Here is a 20,949-nt window from a genome sequence, read left to right on the forward strand (position 1 = left end):
TAAGAATATTTAAGTCAATAGCATAAATTGACAATCACTTACACATTTCTTTAAAATACTTTCCAAATTCCTACATGATTTTACATTCACAGTTATCTTATTAAATGGCTAAAGCAGGCAAGCATCCATTTTATAGTCCTGAGACCCAGAGAAACTGACTTCTACATTATCAGAATTTGAGTTTGAGATAAAGTAAAATTTCATTATTTTAAGCTAGTGCCAGAAAGATATGATTTACAAAAACTACTTTAAAAATAGTCTCTTTGGGGTAGCCCTGGTGGCTCAGCGGTTTAGAGCCGCCTTCAGCCTAGGGCCTGATCCTGGAGACCTGGGATCAAGTCCCACGTCAGGCTCCCTGCATGGAGCCTGCTTCTCCCTCTGCCTGTGTCTGTGCCTCTCTCTCTGTGTCTCATGAATAAATAAATTAAATATTTTTAAAAATTAAACAAATTAAAATTAAAATAGTCTCTTTGATTTTAGTTATTTATAAATAGGTACTGTTTATAAGTTTGGGGTCTCTAGGTGCTAGTAATTAAAACTAATTTGTAATTAATTTGTCATATTCCTTTTAAATGAATGTTTTTTAACTGCCAAGAAATACTTGATTCTTCCAAGAATGTTTAGAGATATCCCTGAAAAATCGATACTTTACATTATAAATTCAGTTATTTAGAACACATTGGCACTTCCATTTAATTGATCTTTTAGTTTAGTGTTGTTTGTAGTTGTCAGTAATATTAGTAAAAAAAAAAATCAAGATACCACATTTACTCACATATTTCTCCTTCTTCAGGTACTTTTGTATTTTTAAGGTAAAAATGCAAAGTCCTTTGTACAGATGCTTATGCTTCCTGCTTTAAAATATAAATGCTATCCCCATACTTTACTCCATATGTCATTGCCCCCCACACACACACACACAGATAAAAATGAAAGGATTATATTCCTACTTATGTACCACTTGAACAGGAGAGAAGAGAAAAACATTTAGCCTTCTCTTGCACTGCTGGCTTTCACAGCATTTCTTTCCCCTCAATGGCAACTCTTCTGACCCCCCTCTCAGGCAGGGTGGGAGTAAAGTGTTATCACTTCCCTTATGGAACCTCCAACCCATGAGAATATAGTGAGAGTCTAAAAATGAGGCTGGGAACTACTTGCTCCTTACCCAAGCCAGACGTATGTAGGCCTCCAATTGGAACTTGAAATGGAAGAAAATCCTAATGGAAATATCACCTTGCTGTCAGCTGTGAATCCCCTCCCTCTACTTCCTTTTGTCTCTATCACTGCAGCCTTTAAAAAGTCTAGGGCTCCCAGTGGTCCTTTTTAAGCAATGTGTTTATGTATGGAAGGAAGAGAGAGGATTGGAGATTTAGAATCCAATTAACTTTGCACCTGAGGATTGCTGGATAACTCTGAACAAGTCATTCTGCTCTAGTAAACCAAATAAGAATACTTAAGATTATTGAAGACCGTAAAAGGTGATGGTGGACTAGAAGCCAGGTACTATGATAATTTTTCCTTTCCTGTATCCTATTTACAATAGAAAACATTGTGAATGCACCCTACACCATGGAGTTGTGCAGTACACAATCTATACAACCAAACATGACAACTCTGGTTAAAGATATATGGGTTAGGGTATTATATGGGTGAGATTCACATAAAATGCTAGAATACTTAACTTTTTCTGAATCAACTGACTTTGAAAATTCTTAGGACTATCTAGGAAGATATTGGAAGTTGCATTAATTATTAATATCTAAAACCCCTTCAATCCAGAGGTGCCTGAGTGGCTCAGTCGGTTGAGTATCTGCTTTCAGCTCAGGTCATGGTCCCCAGGTCCTGGGACTGAGCCTGGCATCGGGCTCCCTGCTCTGCAGGAGGATCTGCTTCTCCCTCTCCTTCTGCCTCTCCTCCTGCTTGTGCTCTCTCTTTCTCTCTTGCTCACTCTCATATAAATAAAATCTTTTTTAAATTAATTAATTAATTTTAAAAACTCCTTCAATACAAAATACATCTATATCGTATGATTTTGGAGGTAAATTTCAAAATTATAAACCCCAGTGCACTGATGTTCAATAACCAAAATGCCATTAAAAGTAATTTGTGGAGACTTCCACTTCTTAAAGGTAGACATAACTGTCTCTGTTTCTCCTGCTAAGCACATCTACAACCCGTGGACATAATATATAAAACAGACAGAAGAAGAGTCTGAAAGGTAGAGAGAAAAAGGCAGACAGGCTAAAGAACTCAAACCTAGGGAATGGCAATATGACTTTAATCAAAAACCACTGGTTATACAAAAGACCAAATCTCAACTTGAATAAAAAAAGACAATCAGCATATGCCAACACCAAGATGACACAGATGTTAGAATTATCGACAAGAATTTTAAAGTGGCCATCATGAAAACATTTCTAAGTAATTACAAACACACTTGAAACAGATGAAATAATGGAAAGTTTCAGCAAAGAAACAAAGTGTTAGCAAAAGAACTATGATTTAAATCTTACACCTTCTATAAAAAAGTAAGTCAAAACAGATCATGGACTGAAACATAAAATCTAAAACTATAAGAGATTTTTTCATATAAGAGAAAATCTTCATGATCTAGGGGTAGGCAAAGACTTTTTAGACTTGATACCAAGAGCATGATTCCTAAAGAAAAAATAATCGATAAATTGGGCTCCATCAAAGCAATTGTAAATCCTTTGCTCTGTAAAAGACTCTGTTAAGAAGATGAAAAGACAAGGTACAGACTCAAAGATATCTGACAAGGACCATATTCAAATCTGACAAGATCTAAAATATACCAAGTACTCTCGTAACTCAACAGCAAAACAAAACAAAACCCAAACAATCTTTGTAGAAGATGACAAAAGAGAGCCCTGAGGAGGATATATGGGTGGCAAATGAACACATGAGAAGGTGCTCAACATTATGAGCTCTGGTAGACAGAAATGCCCATCATCTTGATGTCCAGAACCGAGGAATATGTTATCTTATATTCAAAAGGAACATTGCAGTTGTGATTAAGTTATCAAAGATCTTGAGATATGGTGGCTCTGCATTATGCAGGTGGGCCTGATGTAATCACAAGGGAAGGAGGAGCCTAGATAAGAGAAGAGAGATGCGGGGATCCCTGGGTGGCTCAGCGGTTTAGTGCCTGCCTTTGGCCCAGGGCGTGATCCTGGAGACCCAGGATCAAGTCCCACATCAGGCTCCCTGCATGGAGCCTGCTTCTCCCTCTGCCTGTGTCTCTGCCTCTCAATCTCTCTCTCTCTCTCTCTCTCTCTCTCTCTCTTTCTCTCTCATGAATAAATAAATAAAATCTTAAAAAAAAAAAGGAGAAGAGAGATGCCATGATAAGATTCAAAGACAAGAAAGGACCCAAGACAAGAAATTATAGGCAGTCTCTAGAGGTTGAAAAGAGGAGGGAAACAGATTCTCCTCTAGCACCTCCAGAAGTAACATAGCCCTACAGACCCATTTTAGATTTCTGACCTCCCTCCTGAGTCATAAGATAATGAATTTGTTCTTTTAAGGCACTAAGTTTGTGATTATTTGTTATAGCAGCAATAGGAAAATAGCACAACAAGCCATTACAGAAATGTAAATTAATACTGCAGTGAGCTCTTACTGTGGACCTATGGGAAAATTTGATAGAATAATGACAAGACTGGTGAAGACCCATAGAAAATGGATCTCCCATACATTGCTAGTATACATGTAAATGGTACAGCCTCTCTGGAAAATTATTTGGCCATGTCTTAAAAAAAAAAATCATATATTTGCCACATTATCCAGCATTATGCTCCTGAGTATTTGTCCCAAGCAAATTAAAACGTACATACACCCAAACACCTATATACGATTGTTCGTAGCAGTTTTATTTGTAAAAGCCAAAAACAAATCTATACCTATAATAAAATGGGAGACCTCTACATATATTGTCTCATTACTGATTCGAAAGTGTACTCTAACTCTAAGCCATAACCATTGAGGAAACACAGGTAAGGATACCTGAACCTTTCTGTGTTATCTTTGCAACTCCCTGTGAATTTATAAATAGTATTTTTTAATTTAAAAAAAAAAAACTGTGGCAATGGGGGTCCCTGGGTGGCTCAGACATTTAGCGCCTGCCTTTGGCCTAGGGCGTGATCCTGGAGTCCCAGGATCAATTCCCGCATCAGGCTCCCTGTCTTGAGCCTGCTTCGCCTCCCTCTGCCTTGCCTCTGCCTCTCTCTCTGTCTCTCATGAATGAATAAATTAAATCTTAAAAAAAAAAAATAACTGTGGCAAAAGATAGAAAGGGACCAACTGATATCTCTACAAAAGAGATAGGTAAAGGTGTAATTAATTGTGATGCTTTGGTTAGGAAAATTAAGATGCAGATATTATACAGAGAAAGAAGGATGTTCTAATTCTTATTTTTCATACCATTTCTCCATTTCCCCCCCAATTTAAAGTATATCATGCATACAAAAGAATATAGAAAATACATATTTACAGATCACTCAAGATGGTGAACATGCCAATGTCTTAGAAGGCCTCTGTATGTGACTGTTAATACAGACCCAGTCTGCTCCCAGAGATAACCACTCTTCTGGCTTTTGTGATAATCATTCCTCTTCTTTAAAAGTTTCCTTTCTATTTGTGTATCTCTAAACACTATGTTGTTTAGCATTTCTGTTTTGAGCTTTATCTAAATGGAAGGATACTGCTTAGATTCCTCTGGGAGTTACTTTTTTTCCTACCATTATGTCTTTTGAGGTTTATCTTTAATGAATATGGCTGCATTTAGTTCATTTTCAATGCTAAAGAGTATTCTCTGAATGGCATGACCACAGGTGAAAATTCTGGTCTACTGCTGATGGATATGAGACACAACCCCTTTTTCAGTTTTCCTCTCAAGAGCAAGTCTGACTGGAGAGAATGTGCCTTCAGTTGTTTCTAGCCAGGTCCAGGTTGGCTGAGACTAGATCAGTAACTTTAATATTGCCGGTTGCCATGTTAAGAAAGCCAATAGCTGGAGTATTTACCATGCCTTAGGCACCGGGCTGTAGGCTCACCCATTTAATCTTCAAGATCAATTTTAGAATCATTTTGTCAAATGAAAAAACTGAATGTATTAATATTTTAATTCATGAATAAAAATTTCCCTTCCGATATTTATTCCTCCTTTTTAAAAACATGTGATATCTGCTTTTTCTTAGTGTATACAAGTTGATTCTTTTAACCAGTAGGGTATTTTTCCCATACATTTTATTAATATTGCCATTTATCCCAAGGTAGTGTTCTTGTTCTTAATGAGAGAGAGAGATGTGTGTAGATGTGTGTGTGTATAATATTCTTTTTCTTTTTCAATTATATTTTTTGACTGATGTGTTGAAAATATACTAAGATACATATTATATACGTATATACATATGTATAGGTACATAATATATGTAAAAATATACTTTTTGTGTAAATATAACATATACGTATTTTATAGAAAGATTGGATGTATATAATTGGAGATATATGTATCTCCAATTGCTATTATACTGTTATCAACTTTAAGAGACTTTCAATTGATCCTGTTGGGTTATTGTTGTTGTTGTTTTAATAAAAATACATCAACTGCAGGGGCGCCTGGGTGGCTCAGTCAGTTAAGCATCTGCCTTCAGCTCCAGTAATGATCCCAGGGCCCTGGGATCGAGCCCTGCATTGGGCTTCCTGTCCAGTGGGGAGCCTGCTTCTCCCTCTCCCTCTGCTGCTTCCCCTGCTTGTACTCTCTTGCTCTGTTAAATAAATAAATAAATAAATAAATAAATAAATAAATAAATCTTTAAAAAAATAAAAATTAAAAAATACGTCACCTGCAAATAATAATTTATTCTATTTTACCCCACATATACAACGTTTTTCTGGATTTTTTTTCTCTTCTAGAATTTCAAGAACAATGATAAATATAGAATTCTGGTTTCATTTCTAATTTAACACAAATGCCTCTAGCATTTCATCCTTATGTATGACATTAGATACAGATTTGAGATAGAAACTTGTTGATTTACGAAAGATAATTAGTTTGAATATTAGTTTTAAAGAGATATTTAAATAGGTAATGAGCATTAAATTTCATTAAAATGCCCATTTAAACCTAATAGGAGAGTTTCTATAGTATTCTCTGTTCATTTTTAATTCTGTTTTCTCTATGGTTACATCTTTTTTCTTCAAAATTTCACTTACTAGGTTTTATTCTTTTGTTCTTAGATTTTTTTTTTTTTAAATGCTCATTTTGGGCAGCCCTAGTGGCTCAGCGGTTTAGCACTGCCTTCAGCCCAGGGTGCGATCCTGAAGACCTGGATCGAGTCCCACATCCGGCTCCCTGCATGGAGCCTGCTTCCCCCTCTGCCTGTGTCTCTGACTCTCTCTCTCTCTCTCTGTCTGTCTCTCTCTCTGTGTCTAATGCATAAATAAATAAAATCTTTAAACAATTTTTTTCTACAGTCATCTTTATCATTCCCTCCAGCTACTTGCCTCAGGTTTTAAAATAGTTGTTCTGAATTAATTCTTAAGGTAAATGCATCCAATTTTTGCCTAAGGAACATATTGACCACATTCCATAAGTCCTACTATAATATTCCATTTTTATTATTTTAAAAGTCAGTTATTTAATTTTTAAGATATTTTCTTTTATCAATAGTTATTTTGGGAGGTAAGTTTTGAAAGTTGGTGAATTTGTGTCTTTGAACTCATTATTAGTTTATCTTTAAGATGAATAGCTACCATTTTGTCAGTTATGAAGTTACTAAAATATGCCATCTATATAAAATATTTAATATCATTTATGTACAAATATATACAGATATGGACAGATAAGATACAAACCATCCTCAGGAAAGAGGCTGCCTCTAGAGAGAGAAACACAGAAAGGGCGAGGTCCAGAGGAAGTAAAAAAGGTGTTTCAAACTTGTCTGTAATATTTTATTTCTTTAAAAATAATTGCTAAAGCAGACATAGCAAAAGTTAACATCTATACATTCTGGGTCATAGACACCTGAATATATAGCATATTAATCTGTGTACTTTTCTGCTTATTTTAATAATTTCATTAAATGAGACTTTATTTTCACCCAACATTATGTTTTGATACATATGAGACAAATTCATTCATTTTAGCTGCCATGTAGATTTCTACCACTTATGTGTCCATTCCCCTGGTTGTTCTCATTGCTGTAATGACGGTTTGCATGTGTTCCATATGTTCATGCACAAGGGTTAAGGTAGATACCTGAAAATAGGAATGCTTATCTTCAACTTTAATAATTATTACCAACTTTACTTTTCCAAGTGGTTGTATTAATTTCCACTTCTGCCAAGAGTTCAGGAAAGTTTTCCTCTTTTACCTTATACTGGCTAATATCTGGTATGAATCAACTATTAAATTTTAGAGCATGAAATGTCATTGTAGTTTTTTTTTTTAAGATTTTATTTATTTATTCACAATAGACAGAGAGAGAGAGAGAGAGAGAGAGAGGCAGAGACACAGGCAGAGAGAGAAGCAGGCTCCATGCAGGGAGCCCGACGCGGGACGTGATCCTGAGACTTCAGGGTCGCACCCTGGGCCAAAGGCAGGCGCTAAACCACTGAGCCACCCAGGGATCCCCCTGTCATTGTAGTTTTAATTTGCATCCTCCAAATTCCTAGTGAAGTTGAGCATCTTTTAACATGTTTATTGGGTTTTTGCATCAGAGATCTATCTATCCATATGTATCTTGCCTCTTTCTATTATGTTGTCTTCTTACTGTTTGGTAGGAATTATGTATAGGTTCTGGATAGTGACACTATTTCTGTTAAAATCTTGCAAATATCTTTCCATGTGTTATTGTCTTTTAACTTAGTTTACGGTTGTTTTTTATTTACAAGTTGTCATTTTCATGTAGTCAAATCTGTCAATCTTTTTGCATAATCTTGTTCCTTATGAATCAACATCAAAAAATATTCTTCTAACTCCTAAAAAAAAAATTTAGAAGTTTTGCTTTTCATACTTAGGTCTTTGATCCACCGGGAAAAAAATTATATGTTATGTGAAGCCAAATGAGGAAGCAAGAATGGATAAAATTATTAGACCCCCATGTTACCTGTGAAAGATGGGATAAATGAGGCACAGCCTAGATACCTTACCTTTGGAGAATATCTGTTGAATCATGCTAAGTTATCCCTTCAAAATGTTTTTGACAGTACCATCTGCTCTACTTATTTAAGAGCTTTCCAATGTATGTGAATAATTCTTCTTTCTGAAAGTTGAAATATATATGGCAGAGTACTTCATTTTCCCTACGTGACCAGGAAGGTGGGGGCTAGTAGATGCAAGGACATAAATCAATTCTTTCAAGGCTGTGACTTTGCTTCAGTCACTGGGACGCTACACTAACACTGGAAGAACTGATCAGCAAAGAAAGAGTGAGAAGCATAAATTTGTTGTCTTTTGAGTCAGATAATCATAATCGAACTACTATTGAGTTTAGTGTGGTTTTACTATTTTTGTAAAGTAATGGACATTTCTAGAATGAAGGACAAATTCAAATTTATATATATGTGTGTGTGTGTGTAAGTACATTCTAAAAACAAGAATAAATAATTATGCAGCTTTTTCTCATTCGAATTAACAGACCTTCTTCCAGTCCCTCACTAGGTCAGCAGTAAACAAGGATTAGCTTTCTAGCAGAAAGCTCTTTATTATGCCTTGGTGAAAAATGGAGTTCCTACAGTACTGAGAATCTGCTAACACAACGTTTTCCCATATCTGGGCAGTAGACGGATTTATTTAATAGATACTGTATAAGAATTTTCTGTCCAGCTAAAATACATCTGAGCAAGAAGGCTAAACTTGACTGCTGAATCCGGTTGTCCAGAGAATCCTTTAGTCCTTTAGCTGTATTCAACTCTGTAATATAGTAATATATATTCCCTGCTCCTTACCAGTGAGCCTACCTTCCTGAACTTCTTTTTGTCTTCTTATGGTACTATCCACTATACCCAGTCAGGAACCTTGCATGATGTCATGAGCACTAGGTGTTGTATTAGATGTTATATGCAACTGATAAATTATTCAATACTACATCTGAAACTAATGATGTACTATATGTTGGTTAATTGAATTTAAACTTTAAAAATTGTAATAAATACATAAATGTTAAAAAAAAAAAGGAACCTTGCATGGCTCCTAAAATACAGTGGTATAAAGAATACAACATTGTACCTATACTCAACAATAATGTATTGATCCCTTAAAAATTTGTTAAGGGGTAGATCTCATGCGAGGTGTTCTTACCACAATAGGTTTTTTTTTTTTTTTCAAGATTTATTTTCCTTAGTACTTCACGGATCAACGTAAGGACAAGACATGAAGAAGATGGGAAAGTGTACATACAGCTCACACATCTAGTTAGCAGAATGCAAGAGCTATGATACTAGTTTTCACAGATTACTTGATAAATTATCATAATGAAGAAAATGTGACTAAAAGTCAAGACTGAAAAATGGCTTGATCATTAGTGTGGATGCTTTAGAAGAAAGTGACTGCTTTTGCATTGCTTATGTTTGACTAGGAGATGGGAACCAGAGTTTATCACTTTTCTGAAATAGAACACCAGGAAGGAGAATACACTGAAATATGAAGACAATACATTTTTTTAGTGAGTTCCATTTCATGCTAATTGACATACAAAGTAAAAGTTGTAATAGGGCTGTAACTATGTACTCCAGTATTTTCCTCTTTAAGTCACGTTGGGTATGGGAAGGAGACACATCAGCATTTTCTATGCTTCTGACTGGATTGCCATCCTGCTGAGAAAAGTTAGGGCATTGTATCATCAATAATTATTGCAGTTCATGACATCTTAAGTAAAATACCTTTAATTGATATAGACAAGAGGTAACATTAAAGGCCAAGCCACAAAAACATATTATGAGATAGCTTTATAAAATGTCCTCTATGATTTACTTACAGAAGGCTTAACTTTATATTTTTTGGAAAAGAAATTCAACCATTTTGCGGTAACATTTTGTGATAATGTCATAGCACAACATTCTGAAAAAAAATGGATTTAACACAATTATTATATTAGGCAAGCCTGGGATACATATTGATTTATGAGAACTATAAGAAGTCTATCCTCCAAAGAGCTCCAACATGCCCTAATTCAACTCAGAGAATTGCTTTGATAACTCTCTCTTGGGAAAATTAGATGAAAGCTTGCCCTAGGAGTGATTAAGAGATTTATGGGATTTATACACCAACATGAAAGCTCAGGATTTTAGGCTTGTACTAATTGTTTCCAACCCTAGGTCCCAAAACTCTAACTCCACTATTGAGATATCTTAAAAGATATTTCAAAATGTGCTTCCTACGTTGCATACTTGTTGAAGTCAAACCTTACTTCATACATTTTAGATGTTTTTAAACTGTAACAGACCCGCAAACCCACTTGTTCAAAAGTGTCTAATACCATATTTTAACACATTACAGAACAATGTCTGATCTTGTACTCTGATGAAATCATATAGGTAAAAATTTCAAAATAATGTTTACTTTGATAGTTCTTGCATATAGTTGAACTTCTTGTAAATGCAACATTAATCTTAAATTTTTTATGTGGCTTTGTATACATGTCTTTTTTATTAATTATTTGGGGCTGTGCATGTCCATCACATTAGATTATACATTTTGCATCAGTTTTTGTGTCTTGCCAATAATTTTTACAATATGAATACTATTCATTAGGCTATGCAGGTTGCAATAGTAACATCTTTCTAACAGCAGACAATATGAGCACTGAAATCAAATCTTAACACACAAAATGAAATCCATTTTACTATTTTGAAACTTTATTTTTTTAAAGATTTTATTTATTCATTTGAGAGAGGGAGAGCATAAGTGGAGAGGGAGGCAGAGGGAGAGGGGGATGTAGACTCCCTACTGAGCAGGGAACCCTGACAGGGCAGTGGGGGAGGGAAGTTAATTCCCAGGACCCTGGGATCATGACTCAGCCAAGGGCAGACAGCTTAATGGACTGAGCCACCTGTGCCCCTGATAGAGACAAGCATTATACAAAAGATTTTTTAAATAAATAAATAAACAAACAAACCAAACATCACATTATAAGTTTTTAAACAATTTGTTCCAAAAAATTATTATTTTTATCAACTTCTCTGAAATTTGAGCATTTAATCTACTTAATCGTGTGAGCAATAGTTAGATAATGTTACTGAGTAAATGCAGGAAAGCATTTGGCATCCTCTGTTGTATTTCAGACTCAATTGCCCACTACGCTGAGAATGCAAAGGGAGTAGTTTAGAAAAGTGTTAATTTCCTTTGCTCTGATTTAGTAAGAGAGGATTTTCCCTCTATCTTGCAAATAAACAAACAAAAAAACAAAAATCCGTAGAGTGTTAAAGATGATAAAAATGGCTCTGTCATAACTACTTGAGATCACAACCCTGGCATTCAAATGATCCTGTTTGTCAAAACAGCCTGGTCATTTTCTCTGGTTTTAGAAGTAAATAAAAAACTGTTAAAAATGGGAACTTATGGGGATCCCTGGATGGCGCAGCGGTTTGGCGCCTGCCTTTGGCCCAGGGCGTGATCCTGGAGACCTGGGATCGAATCCCACGTCGGGCTTCCAGTACATGGAGCCTGTTTCTCCCGCTGCCTATGTCTCTGCCTCTCTCTCTCTCTGACTATCATAAATAAATAAATAAATACATAAATAAATAAATAAAAACGGGCACTTATGAAATTGGTTAAAACTACTAAAATCCCCCTATTTTGTTTGTTTTATGGACCCAGATTCTGTAAAAGGTGACATTTGAAAAATGAATTCCACTGTCATTTCAACCTATTGAAAATTGTGGTGTTAATACAGAGATTAAAATTACCGGCTTTGAAGTTGCACAGTTAAGCATGAAATGTACTTTAATTGTCATTCCTAAGTTTTTTTTGCTGCTTTTCTTATTACTTAGGCTCTAAAGTCCTAAGATCTCATTCTCATTTTGAAAACTGCAGCTACTCAAAAACAGTCCATTTCAGCGTGATGCTCTAAGACACAGACGCCGCAAAAAGGTATTTTTACACTCTCTGGTATTTGCCAAGGTTATTTTGTAGGCTTGCATGTTCACGCTAGCATGTCAGTGGCCTCTAAATGTCTCCTGATCCATGCCCATTGTTTGACTGAAGTGTCATCCTATTCAGAGCGCTGTCTTAGCTTTGAGATCTGAATGGCTAGCTTCCCACAGGCATGAATAAGTCAGTCACCGGATTTTGCTACATTTTCTACTCAGGCTTTGCCTGAAATAGAATTCTCTATTAAACAAGAAAGCAGAAACATGAAGAAATACTCGCTTCAAACAAGATGCACAATTTGGAGAAAAAACGGAAAGACACCAGGTAAGAATGGATATTTTCTAACTCATCTTCAGCAATGTTGCTTTCACTTTATTTAACCTTGAGTTTCCCTTCAGAGCCTGAGTGTGTTCCTTGCAATCTGATTTCTTCATTTTTTTAGGGCTTCTTTAAGGAATTAAAATCTTATCCACCATGGTCAGTTATCAAAACCACCAGAGTCTTTGTTCTTCTCAGACCATTTATACCATAATCCCACCTCAGCTTCAGCCAGCCTCTTTCCACTTAAAATTTATAAAGAAAAAAAAAATCCACTAGCATTTGCTTTCTCAGATTACTTGCCTTATTTCTCTGCTCCTTCCTAGGCCTTTCAGCCAATAGAATAGGAGAGATTAAAACATCAACAGGCATGACAGTAATTCTAGCTTGCTTGAGGTGCTTCCAAGAATCCCTTTTTAATTGGAATGGAATTTCATTTATTCTAAGCCTGCCCACTTCTCTCCATACGCACACAAATGGTCTTCAGAGTCACACCTTGCCATTATTTGAAAGGATCCAGGCCTCTTTTCCAAGAATTTTACTTTTTAAAGAAAGACACCTAAGCACAATATTAAAATGGTTTTAAATGGAGCTATAAGGCAGTTTCTCCAGCGTATCCCATTAACCAAAAAGTACCATTTATTTACATAACAGGGAAGAATGGCAACTGCCCTCCCCTGACCTCTGGCCCCCACTTAATTTCCTATTTCCCTCCTTTGTACCATGTCAGAATTCCCAGGGCTCTGGAGAAGCAAGAGGTCAAGATAGATTCACTGAGACCAGACAAGGAGAGAAATAAATTCAGAATGCAGAGCCTGGCCAACTTTGAGTAGTATGTAATTTATACTGACCAGCTCTTTATCCTTGTCATGGATTGACTTATGTAATTCCTGGCCCCAGAGCTCACTGCATGGCTCACCAGATCCCTCAAGTTTCATTTTACAGGTGGATTCAGTGGATGGATTCAGTGAGTTTCAAGAGTGTAACCAATTATTCAGAAGTGGTATGACAGCCATTAGAGCCAAAACTCAGAAGGACTTTACCTTTGTCAAACTAAGCATTCCTTTGAAGGAATTCTGTGGTTAGCAATATTCCCTATGATAATTAATAAAATGAATTAGAGTTGCCTGGAAAAAGAGAGATATTATTAGACTTTTTTATTATTTAAAATTTTAAATCAAGAATACAAAATAAAATGGTATTAAAAGGGATTCAAAAGGGGCACCTAGGGACACCTGGATGGCTCAGTGGTTTAGAGCCAGCCTTTGGCCCGGGGCATGATCCTGCGGTCCTGGGATCAAGTTCCGCATCGGGCCCCCTGCATGGAGTCTGCTTCTCCCGCTGCCTGTGTCTCTGCCTCTCTCTCTCTCTCTCTCTCTGTCTCTCATGAATAAATACATAAAATCTTTTTTAAAAAAGGGGGGGGGGGCACCTAGGTGGTTGAATGTATGCCTTTGGCTCAGTTCATGATCCTGGGTCCTGGGGTGGAGTCCCACATTGAGTCCTCCACAGGGAACCTGCTTCTCCCTCTGCCTGGGTCTCTGCCTCTCTCTGTGTGTGTCTCTAATGAATAAATAAAATATTAAAAATAATAAAAATTAAAATAATAATAATAATAATTAAAATTAAAATAAATAAATAAAAGGGATTCAAAAGAAAATACTACCCTCACCTCAATCACCTGTGATTGTCTCCTCTCCATTTCTCAACCTTAAGATCAGCACTATTATTGGTTTCTCATATATACCTCCAAAGTTTCTTCATCGCTATACAAGCAAATAATATATATCTTCAGTCTCCCCTTTTTATATACAAGATGCATACTAAAACAGTGGTCTATACTTTGCTTTTTTCACTTCATAATACATCTTGGTGCTCTTTTGATATCAATACATAGAGAACACCATTTTTCTTTTTTATCTCCCCATAGTATTCCATTATGTGAATCAAACACGATTAACTGGTTCCCACAGAGGAAATTCTTAAATGTTTCTAATATTTTTATTATTTTAAATGTTATTGCAAATATAGTATCAATTAATTCACAGGTTTTGGCTTAGCTTATGTTACTTTCATTTCTAAACAAAATTTTGATATAATCACACTTTTTCTTCTATAACTTCTGATCTTCCAAGATCACAAAGGACTTTGTTTACAGATTGCTCTAGTGCTTTTATGATTTCATGGTTTACATTTACACTTTTGATCCATTTGGAATGTACTCTGTAGATCAGCGTGAGGTATAGATAAAAGTTTCTTTCTAGATAGCCATCCAATTGTCACAATACAACTGGATTTTTTGACTAACTTATTGATGAATTTGCATTTTTTCCACTAACCTACATTGATTTCTTTATCATTTAGCATGTATTTGGGTCTATTTCTGCATCTTCATATTACTTAAATTATTGAAACTTAGGGTATGATTTACTATCTGGTATGGTTAGTTTCACCTCAATTTTTCTTTTTTAGAGTTTTTGATTTGGAGATATTCTTGTTTATTTTGCCATGTGAATTTTATATTCAGTTTGTCCAGTTTAAAAAATAATGAAGACTGTCAGTATTTTATTGGTATTATAACATTCAATTTTAAGTTAACATAGGAAGAATTAATATCTTTATGATATTGAGTCTTCTTGATCTAGGACATAATCCATCTTTCCATCAGTTCAAGTCTTTTTTCATATTCTTTGATAGCATTTGAAAGGTTTCTTTATGTAAGTCTTGCATATTTTTTGTTTATCCCCTTTTATCTTTGTTTTTGCTGCTGTAAACAAGATCTTCTATTACATCTTCTGAATATTTTTATCTCTAGGTTTTTCAAATCACAACACATTTGATTATTTTCATGAATAAAAGGGAAAAGAACCTGCAAGTCATTCATATTTGTGGTAAAAGCAGGCACAATGATAATTGAACATGAACATCTGTAAAATCTGAAGCCTTTATTTCACAGAAAATATTAAAACCTTAATGGGAAGTCCTTATTTAGGAGTTGCTAAGAGGTGCTCTTTCTGCATTTGGCTTCCTCAATTGTCAGACTCTTCCCACAACCCAAACCATATCAGTAACATTATGCTTTCTGCAGATAAATTTATCTAATCATTGCAAAATTGACTTTTCTCAGAATTCACTTGCAGCACTTAAGAAATGCGTTTTTTTTAATTTTAGTATTTATTTTTATTTAATATCTTCAAGGTACAGGTTATATTCTTAATAAGAGTAAACCTTTGACCCATAATTTAAGATACTCCACTCCCTGGCTCCAACCTACTTTTTCATCTTTCATGCCCCAAATTTGACTAGCCACTATTTCTTCCAAACTCTCATACTTTCCCATGTTCAGATCTCTATGCTCTCAAGCTTCAGCTCCAGCAGTCAAAATTCTACTCAAAACTTAAGGCCCAGCCGGAAACCCAAGGTCCCACCTCCTTTATATAGTTCTTATATAATGGTTCTTTTTCTAACAGTTTTAGAAAATTTTACCTATTTTTTTTAAGATTTTATTTATTTATTCATGAGAGACAGAGACATTTGCAGAGGGAGGAGAAGCAGGCTGCATGCAGGAGCCCGATGCAGGACTCGATCCCAGAACTCCTGATCATGTCCTGAGCTGAAGGAAGATGCCCAATCACTGAGCCACCCAGGCATCCCTTTATTTATTTATTTTTAATTGACATATTAACACTGTGTAAGTTTAAGGAGGATGACACATTCATCTGATATACTTACATGTTGCAAAATCATCACTCCTCTAGAGTTGACTAACACCACCATCATTTCACATAACTACCATTTCTTTTTTGTGGTGAGAATATTTAAGATCTATTTTCTTAATCCCTTTCAAGTATAAAATACAATATCATCATATATATGATTATATATGATCATGCTGTACATTAGATCCCCAAAATGGATTCATCTTCTAACTGAAAATTTGTACCTTCTGGCCAGTGTCTCTCCATTTCCTCTGCCCTCACCTCATATACTGGTAACCATCATTCTATTGTCTGATCCTATGAGTTCAGCTTTTACAGATTTCACATATAAGTGATATCATACATTATCTGACTTTCTCTGAATTACTTTACTTTACTTAAGGGAACTTAGTGCCCTTAAGGTCCATCCATGTTGTCACAATTGGCAGGATTTCCTTCTTTCTCAGGGCTGAAAAATATTCTACTATATATATTTATCACATCTTCTTTGTTCATTGTTCAGGATTCATTGATGGATCCTTATGTTATTTCCATATCTTGACTCTTGCAAATAATGCTGCACCGAACATGGGAGTGCAGATATCTGTTTGGGATCCTGATTTCATTTCCTTTGGAAATAATATGTACAGAAGTGGGATTGCTGGACCACATGATAGTTCTATTCTTTTTAAGAAAATCCATACATACATGTTTATCATAGTGGCTGCACCAATTTGCATTCTGCCAACAGTGCAGTAGTTCCTTTCTCTTGTCATTATTGCCAATACACATTATCTCTTGTCTTTTGATGGCAGCCCTTCAATAGTGTGAAGTGATATCTCTTTGTGGTTTTGATCTTCCATGACAGTTCTAATTAGAACTGATCACCCCACCCTTCCTCTGAATGTCCATGATATATTTTTATCTGTAGGTTTCTGTAGCATCATGCCCCGCCCCCATAGATGTCCAAATCCTAATCCATGGACTCTAAAGTATGTTATATTACATGGCAAAGAGACATTTTAGAAGTAATTAAGGTTAGAAACTTTAAGATAGGGATGCCTAGGTGGCTCAGTGGTTGAGCATCTGCCTTTGGCTCAGATGGTGATCCCAGGGCCCAAGGATTGAGTCCTGCATCGGACTCCCTGCGAGGAGCCTGCTTCTCCCTCTGCCTGTGTCTCTGCCTCTCTCATGAATAAATAAATAAATAAATAAATAAATAAATAAATAAATAAATAAAATCTTTTAAAAAAACGAAACTGTAAGATAGAGAGTACTCTGTGTTACCCAGTCTAATCCCATGAGCCTTTAAAAGTAGAGAACGTTCTTTAGCTAGAGTCAGAGAAATGTGGCAGAAAGAGATGAGAGATGGGAAGTATGAGAAGGATTCTAGCCACCTTTACTAGTTTAAAGATGGAACCAGACATGTGAAAAGCTTGAGAAGGAAATGAATTTTGCAAACAACCAATCAGCTTATAAGAAGACCCTGAGTCCCAGTCGACAGCTTGATTCTGACTAGGTATTAACTTCTTCTGCCTTAGATTCAAAAAGTCCACAAAACCCCAATCTAAAGAGCACCAGCAGACATTCAGATTGTTATAATGGAATCTGGTTTGAGTGAAGAAATTACTGGAAATCCCAGAGAGAACTAGAGATAAACAGATGCTCAGATTCTTTGTAGAAACTAACAAGTGAGACAAATGAAGGGGGTATTGACAAACAAGGAGAAAATACAGTGGGTTATTGGTGATGGTGTCACTAGAGATAGAAACCATTAAATAAGCATGTATTATCTCCTCCAAAGAACTGATGAGATGTGTGTATCCATGTGTGTATGTTTATGATGGTGTGGGTATTTGGGGGGCATTTCTTTCCTGACTAAGGCAATTGGGACATCTGTAGTGCAAGAGAGTAAAGGGAATTGACAGTTCAGTACTTGAATGTAGAAGAGAAAAAAAATAATGAGCACAAGCAAGATCAATTCACCCTTTCTTCCCATTTTTAAGACACTGAGACTGTAATCAATCACTATTTTTAGAGAAAGTAATGATTTCATGCACAGGAATCAGCAGAAATCTCATGGTGTACAAAATTGTTCATCACAGAGGTTATTGTAACCAGAGCAACATATTGTCCTCATTATAGATCATAAGAAAAATTGCTTGTTTCCATTGACTTTTTTAGCTGTGATGCAATATTACTTATATTTTGCAAGATGACACAAGTGGCATCTTAGCTTTTTTGGAAAGAATTCTTCATTGATTAAAAAATGCAAAGCTTTCTCTGGATGATTGTAAATTGTGCTGTATTTCCTTTGGCAAATTTTTGTCTCTATAAATCTAGCCTTTAGATATTTTGGGGAACGTTAGCATCATGTGAGAAATCACTGAATCTCTATAGGGTCCGCGAACCCCTGAAATTAGATGCAATATTTGGGAGGATAAGTGCGTATTTCTAAAAAGAGAGGTTATAATTGTCCAGATGTTCAAAAGGCTCTGGACTAAAAAAAATTTTTTAATTAAAAAAAAAAATAAGCCTGTTCTGAAGCTTTGAATGATTCCTCTTTTCACTGGACATATGAGGTTTCTCTTTTTCTCTCTTTTTCTTTTTCCCAGTTGAAACTGCACAATGGTTCATTGTGGTCTTCTATTGATCTCCAACACAGCTTCAGATTTGTGTGAGTGGGTGCTCATGCTTGACTCTGTGGCAGGAGAGACTCCAGTAACATAAATATATACATTTTTAAAGACTATCCTGTGACTGGTAGGGACCAAAGAATTAAGGTATCTTTCCTTCTGGCTTTTAAACTTCTAGCAAACTTTCCACAATGATGCTCTCTCAACTTTTGTATGACTGGTGGAAATTCATAGTAATTCATAATAAGCACTATTTTCCAATCCCATGAGTGAGACTCACTATAAACAAATATCTAATAACAGCCATGATAATAGAGTGGCTCTTGAATGACGACAAAAAAAAAAAAATGTGCTTACATCCCTCAGTGGTGCCCCATGACTCCCAGTACAAATTCCAAACCCCTTCACAATTAATTTTGTGACCTAATCCTAATTTATGTCTACAGGCTTATCTATAACAGCATTGGCCCATGCTCTACTGACACTGGAACAAGAGTATTCTTTGTTGTAGGAGGCTGTCCTGTGCATTAGAGGATAGGTAGTAGCATCCCTGGCCTCTACTCACTAGATCCTGATATGCCTCCATACACGCTGAGTTGCAGCAACCAGAAATATCTCCACACATTGACAAATGTCCCTGGGGCCAAACTCATCCCTGGTTGAGAATCACCACCTTTTAGTCTTTTACACTCTCAAGCTTCTCTCACACCATAAGCAACTTTCCTTTCAGTTCTCTCAATTTCAGAAGCACACGGTTTTTCTCCCCCATACTTTTATGTGTTTTATGTCACTTATGTGCAGTTGTCTTCCCCCACTGTGTGCAGGGCAGACTCCATCTTCTTAGAAGTCTAAGTGAGAGAGGTACAGCTTCCACCAGCATTTTCCCTGAAATAAACATTTTCTTCTCTCCCTCACCTATTAAACTGTATTTTGCAAGAGGTTAAGGATCTTTATTGAGTTTATTGAGTGTGTCCCATTACCTAGAGCATATTTGCTATATAATAATTATTGAATAAACTCATATCTGAGCTCAAACAAATATTAGCCAACACTATTGTAGTGTTACTTTTTTTTAAAAAAAAGTACATTTCCTCATACAGTTATTAAGCCTTAAGATTTCAGAAAATAACCTTGGAGAAAATCTGGTACAATATGTGTCAAACACAAATCACTGTTTCAACTTAATTTTTCCATGCTTTTGACCTTTATAAATCTTCTTAGCTTAATTCATTTTATATTTAAAACCTATATTTTATCACAATTTGGCAGATTTTTGTTTGCTGTCTATTAGCACGGTAAAGGTCACATCATTAGATGAAGCCTGGTGGCAGAAAAAAAACCACGGTAATTTGCCAATGGGAAACACATGAAAAGTGACTTCATTTTTTATGTTGTCCTACAACGTTTTCCTTGGGGTTGATTTGAAATGTTATTATTCAAAATTGAAAACTATGTCTGAAATAAATTCTGGAAAGTACACAAAAAAGAAAAATCACTTAGAAATTCAACCCTAAAACTGTGGTTATTTTGCACAATTAAATAGTAGCAAGGTGCTTAAAACATCTTGGTTGGCAAGGAATTCTAACAGATGCTTAGTAAAAGCTATTTAAGTAGGTACAGATACCCTGAGCTGTGATTTTCACTGTTTGTTATCGATAACGTTTTTTCCTACTGATAAAAGAAAATAAATTCTAACAGTACTATATGGCAGACAGATAATTATTTGACGTGTACCAAATTGGATACAAACAGCAACCCCTTTCTGATAGTGTTCTATGGTACACAGGGCCAGGTTTACAGTAATTATCTAGGACCTGTTTCTCACTTCAAGGACTTCTGTATAACACAAAGCAAGGTAAGCTGTCAAAATGATTTACTGAGGGTCCGCTTTATGCAAGCACTAAAGGAGATAAGACATAACTGAAGCACCACAGTGACTTGAAGGGACTACCAGTCTGGGGAGGGATAAAAGACATGTACACAGAGGATGATAATCTAGGGGGTGGGGAAAGCCCCATGTGTTAAACATAAACAGAATGCCACTTGAATTTGAAGACAAGAGAGATAACATCAGTGTGTGTGTATGTGTTTATGTCTGCGTATGTTTGTAATGATGTCTCAGAATATAGGACATTCTAGATAGATTAAATAATATGTTTAAAGCAGCATTTATATAGACAGCAGA

The 20,949-nt window shown here is 35.8% G+C and overlaps 1 long non-coding RNA gene across 1 annotated transcript in view; it reads left to right on the top strand.

Annotated features, from left to right (window-relative positions):
* The first annotated feature begins 12,052 nt into the window (after positions 1–12,052).
* The window catches only part of LOC140610020 (uncharacterized), a 100,937-nt gene continuing 92,040 nt past the window's right edge, over positions 12,053–20,949 (top strand). Inside the window, exon 1 of the long non-coding RNA XR_012011804.1 lies at positions 12,053–12,436. This is a non-coding gene — a long non-coding RNA (uncharacterized lncRNA). The remainder of the gene's footprint in view (positions 12,437–20,949) is intronic.

The sequence above is a fragment of the Canis lupus genome, chromosome 19 (assembly GCF_048164855.1).
Source record: "Canis lupus baileyi chromosome 19, mCanLup2.hap1, whole genome shotgun sequence".
NCBI lineage: Eukaryota > Metazoa > Chordata > Mammalia > Carnivora > Canidae > Canis > Canis lupus.